Consider the following 18,100-nt stretch of genomic DNA (forward strand, 5'->3'; position numbering starts at 1 on the left):
CCACTCACCGACTGTGTTACTTATCCTTTCCAAGGCTCAGTTTTCCCCTCTGTGGAACCAGAATAACAGTAGTACAGAGCCCATGGAATTCTCCTGAACGTTACATGAGATGAGGTTGTACGGGTTGTGTAGCACAGCATCTGCAAGTAGTAGGACTCGTAAGCGGTCATTTTTACTCACCAAAATAAAACTGCTGCAAGTGACAGCATCTGGGATCATTTGGAACTGAAAGAGAAGAGTGACAGATTCTAAATTTGGAATTTTTATATTCTTTCACCTCTGAGTGTTTGTACGGGAGTTTGTATCTGGGTTAATGAAAATGTCACACTCTGTTTATCAGGAATAAAGCTGTTATTGAAGCAGAGCCTACATTAATTAGGCTCAACCTCATCTTTCATCCTGTAGTATCGTGTACAGCTGTTGTTTTCTTTGTTTTATGAAAGTAACTATAAAGAGTGAAGGCAGCCTGCTCATATTTAAAGGAGACACAAAATCCTGAGTAATTACAATAGCAGGAAGCTGCAGCTTTAAAAAGTCATATTATTATGTTTTGTCAATACGTATATTTTGCATCCGTGCCTAGTAATGGGTCTGCGTAGACATGTGGAATTATTCAGGCTGGATGGAGGGCGCTAAGTATCAGTTTACTACCTCGAAGGCTGGTGAGAGCAGAGGGGGCTAGCTGGAACTTGGTCTCAGGCAGCAGGGGGATGTCATTTGCTTACACAGCAAGGGCGGGAATGTGAATGAGGCGCTTGGAGGGGCTGCCTTCTTTGGTAAATGGAATCTAAAGCCTGCCAGCAATATTGTAAGGCTGCAGGGCAGGACGGAGCAAGGGCACAAGGCAGCTGGATGGAAACCCAGGAAGCCAAAATGAGCCGTTTAAAGTGGAGGAGGGGGAGCAGAACCCCAGGGAAGTCCCTAACCTCAGAAACTGATTCAGTAGCTTCTTTTTATCTGGTGCCCGTGCTTCTGGTCAGGCTCAGATGTAAGCCAGGTCTCCCTCAAATTTAGTGTGCACATGAGTCACCTGGTAAATGTAGATTCAGATTCAGTAGATCCGAAAGTCTGCATTTCACCCAGGTCTCCAGATGCTGATGCTGCTACGGGTCCGGGGACCACACTTCGAATAGTGAGGGTTTAGCCCACTCTCCCTCCAAGCATCCTGTTCTCCAGGCACCACCTCTGTGTTCAACTATACCCCACACCTTACTTTCAGGCATTTTGGGGCTCTGCCAGGACCTACAATCCATTGATCCTGCTAATTTCCACTGTCACTCCTGCGGGTTCTCCTTTCGCAGTTACCCCGCTTAGATGCCATTCTCTCTCTCCATTCCCTCCAAACATTCCTTTGCTATACCTTCAGGTTCTTTGCTTCTTTCTCTCTTTCCTCATTTTACTCACCTGCTTACACTATCTCTCTACCCGCCCACATCTGTGCTGTTGATATGGCCAGAGGGACACGCACCCCTGCACTAATAGGTCTTGTTTTTACCCAGTGGACCCCTAAGACTGCTGGTTTCCTTGTCCATTCATTCACAATCTCCCTCTTCCAGAGGACTCAACCCTACTTTCTGCTCTTCTGTGAAACCTTCACCGTTTTCTTTCCCCTCTTTACTTTCCGCTGATAAAATTGCTTCTCACATTCATCTGTTGGGTTCACCTCCATGTCTGCATGTGGGCCCATGTCTGGGGTCTCCTCTGGAGGAGCCATGGGAGCACTGGACATTCTCTGAGTCTCCCAGTGGTGCCACCATGATGGTCACGTTGAAGGGCATGCATGACTGTACCCATGCCCCAGACTAGCTTCAGTTGTTTAGTAATTCTCATAACTTTTTTGCCAGATGGCTGGTTTGTCTCCCATCCCCTACCAGGACACTCCATGAGGGCTGGGAATTTTGTCTGCCTTGGTCAGTATGGAAACACCACGAGGAATAGTGTCCAGCACATGGAAATTATCCTTAAATAATGCATTTGAAGAGATATTAGATGTATTAGAGTGGAAGATGTGATTATATTTGAAGAGAATCTGAAAAAGCTAATTATAACAAAAACAATATATCAACATAGATTTTTAATTTTTTTAATTTTTTTATTTATTATTATTTTTTATAAACATATAATGTATTTTTATCCCCAGGGGCACAGGTCTGTGAATCGCCAGGTTTACACACTTCACAGCATTCCTCATAGCACATACCCTCCCCAATGTCCATAACCCCACCCCCCTCTCCTGACCCCCCTCCCCCCAGCAACCCTCGGTTTGTTTTGTGAGATTAAGAGTCACTTATGGTTTGTCTCCCTCCCAATCCCATCTTGTTTCATTTATTCTTCTCCTACCCTCCAAACCCCCCATGTTGCATCTCCACTTTCTCATATCAGGGAGATCATGTGATAGTTGTCTTTCTCCGATTGACTTATTTCACTAAGGATGATACCCTGTAGTTCCATCCACGTCATCACAAATGGCAAGATTTCATTTTTTGATGGCTGCATAGTATTCCATTCAACATAGATATTTTAAAAGCCACTGTCATCCTTTCTGAACAGACAAGGCTATGGGAGACCCTTGTTTGGGGACCCCTTTGGACCTGACACTGCCAAATGTCCTAGAGGTTGCTGGGCCTGCCAGGCTTTTCCGGGATCAGGAGGGAAAATGACCAACATCTAATTCTGTCCAAGAATTCCTGTCCTTTCTCAGTAAACACTCTCAGGGAGGTCGATAGTCACATGAGCCTTTAACCAACCCTCCTGTTCTGGGCTACAGAGCATGCTGTCTTTACTTGGGACCTGACAGAGAGCTGTAATGAAAGCATTTGACAATTCCACAGGCTAACTATGCCTACTTTGTCGTGCATTTAGGAAAGAGGATATTTGCCATGCATATGACGCTGTTTGGGCCTATGCTTATGAAAACAACCACGTACATGGCTTTAAGTTGGTAGAGGAAATGTCCTATGAAGCCACAAATGGAGGCACTCTCCATGGGACTGTGTAGTGCTGCCCATTCTCAAGGATGAGAAATGCAGGCAGTTGGTCCATTGCAAGTGAAGGAAAGGTGTATCAGTGTGGAAAGTTCTAGAAATATTTATTTTAATTTCATTCTGAAGAGTTTTGCTTTTAATAACATTGCCAGCATAGATCCTTGCCTCCCAAGCTTTTGAGCAAGCTTTGGTTGAGGAATCCAAAGCAGAGTGTGTTTTGTATTAGGGCCGAGAATACAGAGGGTGCTCAATATATGTGCTTTCCTCCCTCTCTTTTCCCTCACCCGTGCCCTTTCTGCTGGTCCTTATCCAATTTGTTGTCTTTCTGCAAAGTATGGAAGTTAAGATAAAAATATTACTATGCTTTAATAAGTCATCATTCGTTGAGACCAGTGATTCTCAGCTAGGAAGTGATTTTGCCATTAAGGGGACAGTTGCCAAATTCCAGAGACCTTTTTGGTCACCACAGCTGAGGTGTGAAGGAACACCAACCCTTCAGAACAAAGAATCTCCCAGCCCCACATTCCAGTGCTCTGTACTTTGCACTGCTCTTTGTAGTTTACTTCTCTACTGGACTCTAAAGAAGAGACGGGCAAGATTGGGGGTGTCTGGGTGGCTCAGTCGTTAAGCGTCTGCCTTCAGCACAGGTCATGATCCCAAGGTCCTGGGATTGAGCCCCACATCTGGCTCCCTGCTTCACCCTCTCCCAGCCCCCCTGCTTGTGTTCCCTCTTTCGCCATGTCTCTGTCAAATAAAATCTTTAAAAAAAAAAAAAAAAAGGGTGGGGGGAGAGAGAGAGACAGGCAAGATTGAGAAGGTTGTGACAGGCTGTTGGTCTAGGTTGGTGGACTACCCCTGCCAGGTACCAGCATCCACCTACTCTGAATAAGCACATTACAGATCGTTTCCAGCTGAAAAACAACTGCTTTACTCAATATTCATTTCGAGGTCGAGTTGTTCGACCTCTTAAAAAGGCAGTAAACCGACAGTGTGGCAGAGGCAGGGAGAACTGTGAGTGGGAGCTTAGGGAGATGAGGCGGAGGCTCCACTAGGGTGCTGGGCATGGTGGCAGGTGTGTGATGGGGAGCTTGTCACACTGTGCCAAGTGGCTTGGGTTTCATCCGAAGAGCTTTGGAGAGTCCTATGCACAGAGCCCTCACTCTCTTTTCTGTGGTCTCTTCACAACCTGGACATAGGTCTGTTGTTACCTGTGTCTCTGTATCATGTATATTGGTAACTTGGTCTCTGGAACTGGGCCTTCTCCTCTTCGCTTTGAGATAGCACAGAGGTTTTTCAGAAAGGCTTGTTAGACAGAGGTAGCAGAGTCTCAAAATAGTTCTCCACTTCTAAACAGGTGCTACTCTCAACACTTGCTTCTGACACAGTTGATTAGAGCTTGAAATGCACCTTCCTGGCTCTATAAATGATAAGTTTTCAGGAAACCTACCAAAACCCATGATATGGCTGAACTGTAACGCTTAGTGGTACAGAATGGGGAATTTCCCAGCAAAAGGTGAAGAGGAAAGAATTTCCGTTGCCTTTCTTTGTTGAGATACAGTAAATGTGATCTTTACCGTTTGCCTGCCTCCCCGATGTGTGACTCTTCCTTGCCATTTACTGCCCTTTTTCTCTTGGAGCTTATATTCAGGCTCTTAGACTATGTGGGTGTAGGCTCCATGAGGTGCAGTAGGGGTTGGGGGGCTCTTGGTGGCCCCTGGAGAGTCTGATACGGCAGCTCACAGAGCAAACACCACCTTGCTTATTGTCAATTTTACTATTTCTTTTTCTTTCTAGCATTCACTTGCATTTCATTTTTTTCGTAAGAAATGGCTTTCTTTTCTCTTTTACACTACCAAAAAGGAAAAAAATTTGCATCGGTTTACATCAGTGGATACTGTTTCTGAGAATATTCAGTCTAGTTATTGGGCCATTCTTTCATGACCTCTGCCTTTTACTTCCACTTAACATATTTTAAGTTGCCTTCCTAGATCCATAGTCAACAAAAACAAAATTTCAGATTTGAGATTACATTCCTCAAAATAGCATCACCCTTCCTCTTAGAGGAAATGATCTTTATAAGTAATAAGATCTTTATTTTAAGGTAAGAATGATGCTAACAAAAATATGGCACATTTCAAGAGGAAAATAAAATAATATGCCTAAATATATTGTAATAATCATCACACTGTTCTGTACCACTTTATTCCAGCTATCTTTGTCTTGAAAAGGCCATCATCATCTGGGACATGCAGCCCTTTTTGTTTTAACCCATGGTATCTTGCAGAACTCAGAAGGTCTCTGTGTGAGGTGTGCAGTACTAACCCATAGTCACTGTCCATGTCTGTGGAAAGAAAGGCAGAATGCAGCAATGTGTCTAAAACCTCCAGGGCATAATTATTCATCGTTGGGAGCACATGTAATGTCATGTACACTTTTCCGCATATATAAATTTCAGATAAATATATAGGTCTGTGAATATTTTAAATGAAAGGTTTAACCTTTGTTTTTCAACATTCTTTTTTTATAGTATTAAAATACTAAAGGTTAATTAAAGAGTTGTTGGTTGCTTTTCTTATTGTTCAGAACCTTAATAGGTAAATGAAAAGGTGATCATTTTACCCTTAGCTATTGTAATGTTCCTTCAGTTCAGAGTTTTGAAATTGTTTCTTCTTGTGTTTCCTTTCCAGAAAACACAAGGCCGTTCTCTTATTTCAGCAGTTGGGTGTAACCTCAGAACCGGAAAAGAGTGATTTCAAGGTATTCACATATCTGATGTATTCTATGTTCTCGCTTATTTAAGCTTGCTTTTAGCTTAAGTTTGTATGGGAATCGATAGATTATTTGGGGACCCTGCACTGTAGAACTTAGACACAGCTTTGAAGCTGAAAAATCTCAAGAGTATTAGCCTGTACAGTTCCTAATTCAGCACCAGGGGTTTTTGCCATAGAGATTGTGAGACATCAATGGTTATGCTTTCTATAGTGTGGCATTTCCTATTGGTGATGGGCACAACCCTGGCTCTGCCTTCTAATACCAGTGAGAGACTGGGCAAAATGCCTACCCTCTCGGTCTCTCTACTCAACTTCGAGATAAGGATAATCACTGTTACCGTCTTAAGGGTTTGTTGGATAGATTAATAGGATGCTGGGGTGTTCCCCACTGTCACTGCCACCACAATCAAAATTATGAGGCTGTGTTCACTGTTCTCAGTGGTGTAAGGAATCTCATATATGCTAATGATAAAGTTGTATCAAATTTCCTTAATGACTTTGGGTCATTTTCGAATAGAACCGAATCCAGAAAAAAAATTATCCAACCTAAGTGAAGGACAAGTTAACACAAAGATATTTTAGATTTAGTTATAGCAGTTAGCTTACTACTTGATTCTCAATTTTTACAATGAATCCTGGGCTGCAAAGTGCTATGTTCACCCATTTAAAAGATTTACAAACCTCAAACACTGTGACCTGACTGACCTCTATCCATTATACATCATTATGCAATTCCTCTGTGGGGCTAGAAAGAAAGGCGTACATCTGGCTTGAATGTTCCCCATCTCTTTACAGAATGAATCTAGTAAAATAGGCCACTGTCTTTTAATTAAATCTTTCTTTTAAGTTGCTGAGAATTTCTTTCTCTTTCAGAGTAACCCTTTCCTCTTACAAGAACAGGGAGTGATTTCGGGGTCATTTTGATTACCCTCTGAGGTCTTTTTAAATATGACTACAGATTCTGGAAAACAGCCTGCCTTTTGTTAGTTAACTTAGCCTAAAGAATCAGTGCATTAAGAGCTTTGATTATCCACACTCCAAAAATGCTTCACTCTGATCACCCAACATTTGACTAAAATCTCAATTTGGGGATTAAATATTTTCTCTAATGCACTTCCATTTCCACTAGCTGCTTGCCTTACTCATTTTATTTGTGGGCCCGAAATGAAACATTTTCCAGTTGGGGGGCATTAAGGTTTAACTCAGAAATCTATATATTATAGAATAGGTCTCAGATGTTTCTGTAGTGGAATCACAGTCTTGAGTTTTTGGAAAGCATTGTATTGTGTGCTCCTTTTTTTGTTCATGGCCGATTGCTTAAATTTAACCGAGGATTTTTTTTCCCCCGACCAAATTTCCAGTGTGCTCTCTGCCGAATTCGTGACCCCAATGTTTTGGTTATCTTCACTTGTGTATCCCCGGCAGCTCTCAAAATTAATATTGGATTCAGTGAAACATTTTCCCCTTGCCCACCTGCTCACCTTCTGCTTATAACGGATTCCTTCTCCTGGAATCAATATTTCACTTAAAGGCATCACTGTCAACCCTGTGACTTAAGCCAGAAATCTCCAGCCTGACATTGCTTCACCCTCTGCATCCAGTGCACACCAGATTCTGGATTTAAGATCATATATGAAAATTCCAAGAACAGTGACTGGGGCTTGGTGAGGGCAAATATTAACTGCCAGCTGCTACAAATGTTCACTGTAAATATCTTCCCAGTCTCTCCTCTGTCTGCTACCGTCACTACATTAGTTCTGGCCCTCATGACTGGCCTTCAGTCTGTTGCTAGAACTAACGTAAGTCTCTTCCAAAACTCTACCGATTTTAGGTCCCTTGCTCCCCAATTTAGAACGTGGTTTCCTACTCAGTGACTTCTGTGTACACTTTAACCTTGAGAATAGATCCAAACACTTTGGTGTGGACTCCACGACTGGCTCTGTGCAGCCCTCTCATGCACTGCTTGCCTCTCCCCACTTCAGCATCATTTAGACTTTCAGCTTCATTTAGACTGAATTTCTCAGGATATTCCAACACACAGCTGGCTTTCAGGCACACGTGCCTTTGTGCGTGCTGTTCTTACTTCTGAGAATGCCCTTGCCCTTTTTTCCTTGATAAATTCCAGCACACCCTTCCAGATCCACCTCAGTTTTCATGTCCTACGAGAAGCCCTCCTGATCCCCCGATATAACTGGGCTTCCACAGTTCTTAAGTTGTGTCTCTGATTGTGCTGTATTTAATTATCCACTTATATGTCTGACCCTCCTATAGATACTTTTGGAATTTTAATTGTGTGTCATTTCCAACTTAGAAGTAGATTCAGCCAATATCCTCACCAGCTTTGGTGATGACAGTAGTTACTTTTCACTGTGCTTAAATTTGAGGTTCAAAATTTAGATTACCCCGACCTATTTCCAGGCCTCTAATCGCCTTTGACTTGGAAAAAGTGCTTTAAATTTCCAGACTTGTTCTTCCCACATATCAGAAAGACAAGCAATGAGAAGGAACAGCATCAGTAACTGTTTGGTGAGACATGAGCCCTAATCCAAATCAACACATGAGTGTTTCTTGAGAGACCGCAGTTAACACAATTAGCAAAAGACTGGATCTTTGAGGAGTTAGAGAAAAAGAATGGAATTCATTTTTAATTCCAACCAATTGTGAGCAGGAAGACAAAAGCCTTGGCTTTGTAACCAGAGGTTACCACAGGCCTGTCAGGACTTTGAACAACTGTCTCCACTGTGAAAATAGGTTTAGCTTGTCCGGTGAGAGCAGGGCTGAGGAAATAGTGACTTTAGCCGGCTTTTATCTCTTGTTTCATCTTTGGCTCACAAAGATGAGGTTAATTGCAGCAGAAGCTATTAGCTTTATTTTTAAAACCAGTCAATTTTAATAGCAACCTGCTTCTGCCCTGAAAAATGTCCAAGAGCAGTAAGAAAGAGCTGAATAGAAAAGTATGTGTTACGTCGAGAGTCTTGGCTTTCTCTGGGCCAGTAGTCAACCAAATCCTTGGCAGTCTCTCTAATCTTTTTCTTTCTTTCTTTTTTTTTTTTTTTTTTTTTTTTTTTTGCTGTCCTTAGCTACATTTATTGTGTGTGTGTCTTCTGAGTTATAAAAGCAAGATACATATTCACTACAGAAAACTGGAAAATGCAGAACTCCCTAGGAAGGAGAAAAGCTTCCACGGGAGGCTCTTAGCCAAAGAGAACCATTATCAGCATCTTGGCTGCTGTCAGCTTTGTAGAGTTTTCTCCAAGCAAACATAAATACTTTTCATGTTCTTATGTGAAATCTTGCATTCATAGGACAATTAATAATAGAGTGAATTCTCATATATTCACAATCCATATTCACACACTATCAAGATTTTGGTACCATTGGTTCATCCATTTCTTTTTTCTCCTTCCCTACCTCCTCCCTTTTGGAAATATCTGCTAACTACTTTGTAAAGAAAAATCCTGCTATGCTAGGAACTATGGCAGGCAAGCATTCGCCTGCCAATTTCCCCTACCCTCGCTTACCTTTTATTAGGGTGCAAAAAAAAGGTATGGTTTTACACTCAGTTATTGCATTGTACTTTGGGGATAAGTAGCCTTAAAGCTCAAGTCGATCACGTGCTAGATGGGTATTGATTTTTCCTCTTAAATCAATGTTTCCCCAGAGCATAGTTTTATTTATTCATAAAGCTAAGATGATGTCTGACAGGAGTTATAGCAGCGTAAGGCTGTGGTGAAGGCACAATACGGAGAGCTTTTGTAAGACTCGAAAATCAATGATGCTGGAGGGTTACTTCATAAGCCTGAAAAAGTGCATTTGCTGTGCTCCCAAGTGTGAAAGGAAAATTTCAGCATATGGTTAACGTCCATCCTCTGGGTTTTTGGTTTTTTGTTTGTTTGTTTGTTTGTTTGTTTTTGTTGCCACTTTGCAAACGAACCTAAAGGAAATGTAACTAAAATTGGAACATCAGGCTGGATAGAATCAGAGCTTCAACGACAACCCCTTGTTGACACCAAGTCTGTCAGCTTGCTCCTGAAAGACGAGCTGGGCCTGTTAATTGCAACCCTGTAAAGTTGTCCCATAGTGCAGGGATCCCACAGCATGGGTATCCCCAAAGGGCAGGTAACGCAAGTGTGTTCCCTTTTGGGGATACTTCCTTCACTTTGGAATACTTTTGTCTACTTGGTGGTATTTTAAGAAGACAGGATACCCCTGTGGGACACCTGGGTAGCTCAGATGGTTAAGCATATGCCTTTGGCTCTGGGGCTCAGGTCATGATCCCAGGGTCCTGGGATTGAGCTCTCCATCAGGCTCCCTGCTCAGCATGCACATGTGGGTGAGGGGAGGGACAGAGGGAGAGGGACAGAGAGAATCTCAAGCAGACTCCCTACTGAGTGCCAAGCCTACCACGGGGCTCGATCTCATGACCTATGAGATCATGACCTGAGCCAAAAAACAAGTCAGATTCTTAATTGACTGAGCCACCAAGGTGCTCCTGGAATTTTATCTATCAGTTCTCTGATCTTTACATGGTAGAACTGGCTGAGGAGTCAGATGACCTGGATGCTATCCTAGCAGCTGGGTGACCCAAGGTTGAGTTCTTGAGCTTCTCAAGGATTGAAGTTTTATTTATAGTGTCATTGTGTTTGTTCATTAACAAATGAGAGTTATTCACTTGACTTCCATCATCTTCCATATATCAAGATTTTTTTTTCTTTTAAAAGTAACTTGTTGATATTTTTTAAAGAGGATGGAAAGAGAAAACAAAAGAAAAAATGGGTAGTTGAAATGAGGAATATTTTTACATGAAAAACAAAGAAAGCTCTTTCCAGTTTAAGTGGTCCATGATTTTCTGTGAAAAGATTTCCAATGATTAACTCATCTACCAGTAGCCACAGTTTCCTTAGAAAAGGAAGTTTAGGAACTGGAAACTTCACTACCTGCTTCGGAGGGCAGCTGGGTGCTCCTGTTGGGTCTGTAGCTCCCAGGGGGCCCCAGTCCCCCTCCAGAGCTTTGGGACAAATCTCTTAGACACTGCCCCTTTGGCTCTTCCCTGTTTGATCTCTCCTGGTAGCAACAGTGTGAGAGCCTCTTCAGAGGAGGGTTCTAGGAACTAGAAAGGAAAGGACATAAAGCTGTTCACTGTGGTTACTGTTCACTGCTGGTCACATTTGTTTCTCTTTGTCTCGCTGTGTTAGGCATTGATACAGTGGGATGCCATGTCCATGTTCAAGGGTTTCTCCCCTTAAGCCCTAAGAAAGTTGCTGTTCTTTTTATGAGTAGATGACTCACTTGGCAAAAGTAAGACGATTCCAAGAGTTATTTTTGGAGTGTTGAGGTTGAGATTTTTTTTTTAATTCAGTTAACCAACATATAGTACATCATTAGTTTTTGATGTAGTATTCAGTTATTCATTAGTTGTGTATAACACCCAGTGCCCATCATAACACCTGCCCTCCTTAATACCCATCACCTGGTTACCCTATCTCCCCACCCCCTTCAGTTTGTTTCCCGGAGTCCAGAGTCACTCATGCTTTGTCTCCCTCTCTGATTTCTTCCCATCCAGTTTTCCCTCCCTTCCCTTGTGGTCCTCCATGCTATTCCTCATGTTTCAAATGTGAGAGAAACCATATGATAATTGTCTTTCTCTGCTTGACTTATTTCACTCAGCATAATCCCTTCCAGTTCCAACCATGTCAGTGCAAACAGTGGGTATTCATCCTTTCTGATGGCTGAGAAATATTCCATTGTATAGATGAACCACATCTTCTTTATCCATCCTCTATTGAAGGACATCTCGGCTCCTACCATAGTTTGACTCTTGTGGACATTGCTGCTGTGAGGTTGAGATCTTATCTTCAGCAGAAACTCAAACTGCCTGGCATGAGAAGCACACTACAGGGCCTGTTGGAAGAGGAGGGGGTTGGCTCTTGGACTCTAACCATTAGGTTAAGGTTATTTGTTATGTTTTCTAAACATCTTTAACAAAGTCCTCCAAAGTCTTTCTGACATTCCTCCAGTATAATCAACTTCATATTCTTTAATCCTACCCTTCTTCCCTATCTTTGAAAATTAACTTTGCACCCCTCCAAGAAGCTGTTTAGGAAAGTTGTTCTTCTTTAGCCCTCTGGGTTTAGCAAGTCAACACTCATCATCAGTGGAATGATAGGTGTCACCACTAGCTAGCTGACCCTGTATCCAAATTGGTAACACATGACAATTCTGAGTGGTGGACCTCTGGGAACAACCATAGTTTCTCCAGATGTTGACATGTTGCTCGGTCCATGCCAGAGCCCACCCTTCTTCGTGTGCTCATGCAGACACCCGAAAGACATCAGACAGGTTATGCTGATAGCCTGTCTCTGCTGGGGGTTTTTAACAATGACGAATCAGAAAACAGGGGAAAAGACAAGAAATTAGAATTATTTCCAAAACTTCATGTAGGGAAATGACCACAGGTTGAGAATTCTATGAAGCTGAGTATTTCCTAGTGGGACAGCCAGAAAATATAGAAACTCAGGAGTGATAAACCAGGGTTTGCTATTTCATTTACACCAAGCTTTGCCATCGCTCTGTAAATGCCCCATAGCGCGAGGGCACACTGCCAGACATGAATGTGGGAAAATTGTTTTCCCACATTTGAATGTATTTAGGCCATCAAATGTGTACATACAATTTCAGGTATTGTTAGGCAACTATTAAGCCAAACAAGCTATGTTTGCAGAAGACGAGGGAAGTTTAATTTTTAGTTGAGCATATTCTTGAGCCTCTGCTAAAGAAAGAACTCCTGTTTACTTTAACTGGAGACATTTGCCTCTTGAGTGTCTAAGTGTGGTATAGGCTGCAGATAGCCACTCGGACTCGAAGCCAGCTGGTGGCACTGGGGATGGGCGTGGGTACTGTTACAGAGCACAGAGACACTCAGTTAAATTGTCAGGAGTGGCAGGATCAAATTATTTTATTGTTGACTGATTTCAAATTGCTTTGTCTTATAATCTTTTTATGTAATCTGACCAATATTCTACTGTTTAAAAATTATGTATGTTTCAAACACAAAAACAGGAGAAAAATGCAAGATTATGAGACTAAATCATATCTCTCCAATTTTTCCCAGCAAAGATAGTTCTTCCAAGTTGAAAGCATAGAGGATGGCTTCTTCTTGACAAGTGGATTGCAACTTAAATGTTACCTGCTCAAAGAGGACCTCCCAAGCATCCATGGCTCAGGAACTCCTCAAGACATTTTCACTTCTTAATCCTTGACCTTCTTAATTTACTTCCCCACTGATACTTTGGTGTTAGTCTTCTGTCATTCTTTACCTACCAGGAAGTGAGCTGAGACTTTGTTTTTTTCACCATGTATACTCAGTGCCCAGAGCAGTGCCTGGCCATTAGAGAGCACCCAAATGTTCTGGATCTGCTTTCTTCTCCGGATCTTCCCCTCATTTTCATCTTTGAGACCATTTCATCATTACCGCCTGGAAGCAGACCTGACTGTCGCCTTCCCTTGCTGTAGAATCCATGGTATTTTAAATTTTGTATTTTTTTGTAATTAGCCAGTGTTTGCTTCCTGGTTGTAGCATCTGGCTGGCATGGTGATAACACATCTCCTGTCTCTTAATGTGATAGGTAGTTGAGGCAGGTGAGTCCTGTCAAGTTTTCCAACCATAAGATGGAGCTTCCAAAAGATTCTGAGAGAGAAACACATTTAAGAGTTACCCATTCACTGAAGGGTCGGTTGGATAGATTATTCTGCTGTGATGGTAGACCCAAGCAATGACTTGTTTTGGCATCCTTTTTTGGTAGTGTTATTTAATTTACCCCTGGGACTAACTCTTACCAAAGGAAAGCTTTTTTTTTTTTGGAAATGGTCTACCTCTTAACCCCCAGGTCCAGCCCAGATGCCAGAGTCTGATCTTGTTATGTCTGGGAATATCGCTTTTCCACTAATGGCTGTATTTTACATGCTAATGAATCCAGTCTTTTCTACAGGTCTGCTTTGTTTATGCAAAACAGATAAAAATGGGGACATGTATGAATCAATGTCTTCTTTCAGGTAGCAAAGAAGCTGCTGAGGAGCCTGCATATAATTTTATGGTCCCTCATGTCAGGCGAACCAAGGAAGTGTGGGTTCTGTGGTCATCAAAGATAATGTTTGTTGGATAGCGTTAGGTAGACAGAAAACAGATTTGAAATTCAGGGCCTTTGCCACTTCCTGTCTTAGAAAAGTCCACTTGATTTGGACCATCTTTTACACTTTGAAGGAGTCACATTTTTTTACCATAGTGGCCTGAAAGCATTAACCACACTCTTGATTTTCAATAATATGGAAAAGTCATTCCAAATTGGTCTTAACTATTAACAGAGGAAAGGCAGAAAATTAAATTAGCAAGGAGGTGTGCTCAATGCTATAGAGTCTCTGAAAAATCTAACTCTTGAGAGAAATTTATTCTGTTCTGGAAAGAATAGATTACTTTTCCAAGAGATGCTAAAATGGAATAATAGCAGGATTTTCAATTCTTACCTTAATTTTGCCATCAACTTGCTATAATTTGCCTTTTTAAAAAAATCAGCCTGTAAGAAAAACATTATGGTACTTCTCTGTTATACCTATTATATAGAATTAACTCTGCAGATTAATTTAAAGATAAGGTATACTAATAGTCCAGCATTTCAGAAGTGCTCAGATCTTGGGGTATTTATTGATTTCTGTCTTTGAGCTTGATTAAAAAGGTGCCTCAGATCCGTGGAAACAATGAGCTGTTTAAAAATTCTAGGTTAAGAGTAAGTTTCTCTGGGTGAATAATGGGAATGAAACTTGGCTTCTTACTAATGGACACAATTTTGAGTTTGGATCTAATGCCAGGACCTCTAGTACTATGTTGAATAGCAGTGGTGATAATGGACATCCCTGCCGTGTTCCTGACCTTAGTGGAAAAGCTTTCAGTTTTTCTCCATTGAGAATGATATTTGCGGTGGGTTTTTCATAGATGGCTTTGATGATATTGAGGTATGTGCCCTCTATCCCTACACTTTGAAGAGTTTTGATCAGGAAGGGATGCTGTACTTTGTCAAATGCTTTTTCAGCATCTATTGAGAGTATCATATGGTTCTTGTTCTTACTTTTATTGATGTGTTGTATCACATTGACTGATTTGCGGATGTTGAACCAACCTTGCAGCCCTGGAATAAATCCCACTTGGTCGTGGTGAATAATCTTTTTAATGTACTGTTGAATCCTATTGGCTAGTATTTTGTTGAGTATTTTCGCATCTGTGTTCATCAAGGATATTGGTCTATAGCTCTCTTTTTTGGTGGGATCCTTGTCTGGTTTGGGGATCAAGGTGATGCTGGCCTCATAAAATGAGTTTGGAAGTTTTCCTTCCATTTCTATTTTTTGGAACAGTTTTAGGAGAATAGGAATTAGTTCTTCTTTTAAATGTTTGGTAGAATTCCCCCGGGAAGCCGTCTGGCCCTGGGCTTTTGTTTGTTTGGAGATTTTTAATGACTGTTTCAATCTCCTTACTGGTTATGGGTCTGTTCAGGCTTTCTATTTCTTCCTGGTTCAGTTGTGGTAGTTTATATGTTTCTAGGAATGCATCCATTTCTTCCAGATTGTCAAATTTATTGCCGTAGAGTTGCTCATAGTATGTTCTTATAATAGTTTGTATTTCTTTGGTGTTAGTTGTGATCTCTCCTCTTTCATTCATGATTTTATTTATTTGGGTCCTTTCTCTTTTCTTTTTGATAAGTCTGGCCAGGGGTTTATCAATTTTATTAATTCTTTCAAAGAACCAGCTCCTACTTTCGTTGATTTGTTCTATTGTTTTTTTGGTTTCTATTTCATTGATTTCTGCTCTGATCTTTATGACAGTGGTCTGGGGCAGAAGCACAAAAACTTACTTGCTTAATTTGGACTAATAATCAAGTCTTTTATTCTTTCCAAAAATAGGAAGTGGGAAAAAAACATTTAGGCTTTTTAAGTAAGATAAATGTGTTTTAAAGAAACCTGTTTACAGATCCCGGTGTAGCTCTGGCGAGGTGATAGACTCCTCCAGGAATTTAATGACCATTCTGGACTGTCTCTGAAGAAGGACACATGCACAGAAAGCTTTGCATGTAATTGAAGGCAGTCTAGAGACTCCCCAAAGTTGGCCAAGGACCCTTTGGCATCCATCTATAGGGCCCCAAATAAGCAAACCCCAACTTGCAATGCTAAGTAGGAGCTACACTTAAATTTTTGTGCAGTAAATACTGGTCATTTAATCCCTGGCATTAATGTAGCACCCAACGTGTATTTGAATGTTTGGATGAGTTTTAGTTAAACAGAAAGACATTTATTTAGTCCTTTAGCAATGGAGTATATGTTTAAGATTTTGATGACTATTAAAGAAGTAGTTATAAAGCTATTTATAGTTTTATGGAATAACTGTAGAAATAAGCAAAAACATTTAAGTGTTATGAATGCTGTTTGCCCTTATATAGACTAATCATTTTATTTTCTCTTGCTCTACCTTCCTGGCCTTTCTCTAATATCAAAATACTAAATCATTTCATGCGTAGGAATAATTCATCCCAGTGTTCCTATTCTTTTGGAAAATTAAAACTGACTTTAACTCCATGTTAGCAATGATTGATAATTAAATACATTTAATCATTCAGCATATTTCATGTGATTATTGAGCTTTTAAAAAATGTTTGGAAAATAGTATTACTGGCAAGATAAAATATAAGAGTTCATTATTTTTACTTATTCCTTAGATTCCCTTTTCTTTTTAGGTTAGTAGCTTTTCTTGTACTTCTTACTGCTATATAGGTATATCCCTAGGCTAGCCCTTGTTTCACATATCAAGGAAAAAAGCAAAAATATATCTTTACTGAACTGAATACAAATTGAGAATTACATGTTTTCAAATTCATACCATACTAATTGGCCTTACATCTCTATGTTCTTCCTGCATGATCGCATCCAGTCCCAGGGCTTCACTGTCCTCTAACTCCGGTTGGCAGACTGTGACCTACCATCCAAATGAATACATTCTGACACCTGTTTTTTGTAAATAAAGTTTTATTAGAACAGAAACCCTCATTTGACAGCTGTTGTTTATTGCTGTGTTAATGCTGCAAAGGCAGAGTTGAGTAGTTGTGATAGATCATATGGTCTGTAAAGCCTGAAGTATTTACTGTCTCGGCCCTTGCAGAAAATGATCTCATACTCCTATCTTGCTTGTGACTTTCAACCTTCTTCCTAAGATCTTAATTCCTAAATTTAGCCACCTACCAGATTTCTTGACCTCCATGCCCCACATCCACCATAAAATCAACATTTTCCAAACTGTGTTCTTAGGTTTATTTCCCACCCTTATGTTTATTTCCTCTGTCTGAGTTTCCCGTCTCAGTTACTGGCACCACCAGAGGCCCAAGGTGCTCCTCTCCTTTATATTGTTCATGCCTGACCTGTCACCAAGGCCAGACTATCCAAAATAATACGCATGCCTGACAGACAGTAACCTAGGCTTTTAAGTAACCAGTGCTTATCGTTCTTATATTCTCAGGCCCCACCTGCAGTTACACCAGAAATTTCTTCTTTGGCCTTTTAGAAGTTGCCATTAACTATAGTTAGTGAGAAATAATTATTGGCATGTTTCCACCAAATAAGCCATGGAGAGATGTGTCCATTTCTCAACTTTAGTTACTGCTTCACAAGTAAGAATTTAGGAGTGCTGGGAAGTCAGAATATTGTGAAATTGTATTTTATCATTTGAATACACTGAAGAGAACATGACCGTTTGATTTACTGAGTTGTCCCTTTAAAAGTACTCATTGATGTTTTATTTTTTTAAATTAATTTATTTATTTTCAGCATAACAGTATTCATTATTTTTTCACCACACCCAGTGCTCCATGCAATCCATGCCCTCTATAATACCCACCACCTGGTACCTCATTGATGTTTTAAAATTAAATCTTTGTTCTTTGTGCATGGCCTCATTGGCTGGGGCATGACAAGTTAAAAACTCTAACATTAGATTACCATTTTTTTTTTTTTTTTGGTTCATCCAAAGAACATATTCAGATAACAAATGCATTTCTAACCTCATCAGTATTACTTGAATATTGTTTTAAGGCTTGTGGTATTATTAACTCTACATTCTCTTTTATGAATTTAAAATTATGCCATAATAACTAGTGACAAGCATAGAAGAGTATAGTAAAAATAAATAAACTTTGAAATGCAAAAGGATTAGTGGGGATAATAAATCTCCACTCAGAGTTTTAGCAGTTTTGATCTTGGCATTTGTTTTATCCAGCAAATATTACCATAGTACTTTAATTTTAGTTTCTCTAT

General features: G+C 40.6%; 1 protein-coding gene across 6 annotated transcripts in view; it reads left to right on the plus strand.

The window, feature by feature from the left end:
• The window catches only part of PAG1 (phosphoprotein membrane anchor with glycosphingolipid microdomains 1), a 135,389-nt gene that overhangs the window by 40,542 nt on the left and 76,747 nt on the right, over positions 1-18,100 (plus strand). For 4 of the 6 annotated variants that reach the window (XR_006601506.1, XM_045063166.1, XM_045063170.1 and 1 more), the window contains exon 2: positions 5,672-5,741. The exons of 1 other annotated variant lie outside the window; for it this stretch is intronic. The gene's annotated coding sequence lies outside the window, so the exon portion shown is untranslated. Of the gene's footprint in view, positions 1-5,671; positions 5,742-12,866; positions 13,276-18,100 lie in introns of all 6 variants that reach the window. One more of the 6 variants, XM_045063167.1, reaches the window with a different exon arrangement.

The sequence above is a fragment of the Mustela putorius genome, unplaced genomic scaffold, assembly GCF_011764305.1.
Source record: "Mustela putorius furo isolate JIRA1106 unplaced genomic scaffold, ASM1176430v1.1 tig00003846_pilon_pilon_pilon, whole genome shotgun sequence".
NCBI lineage: Eukaryota > Metazoa > Chordata > Mammalia > Carnivora > Mustelidae > Mustela > Mustela putorius.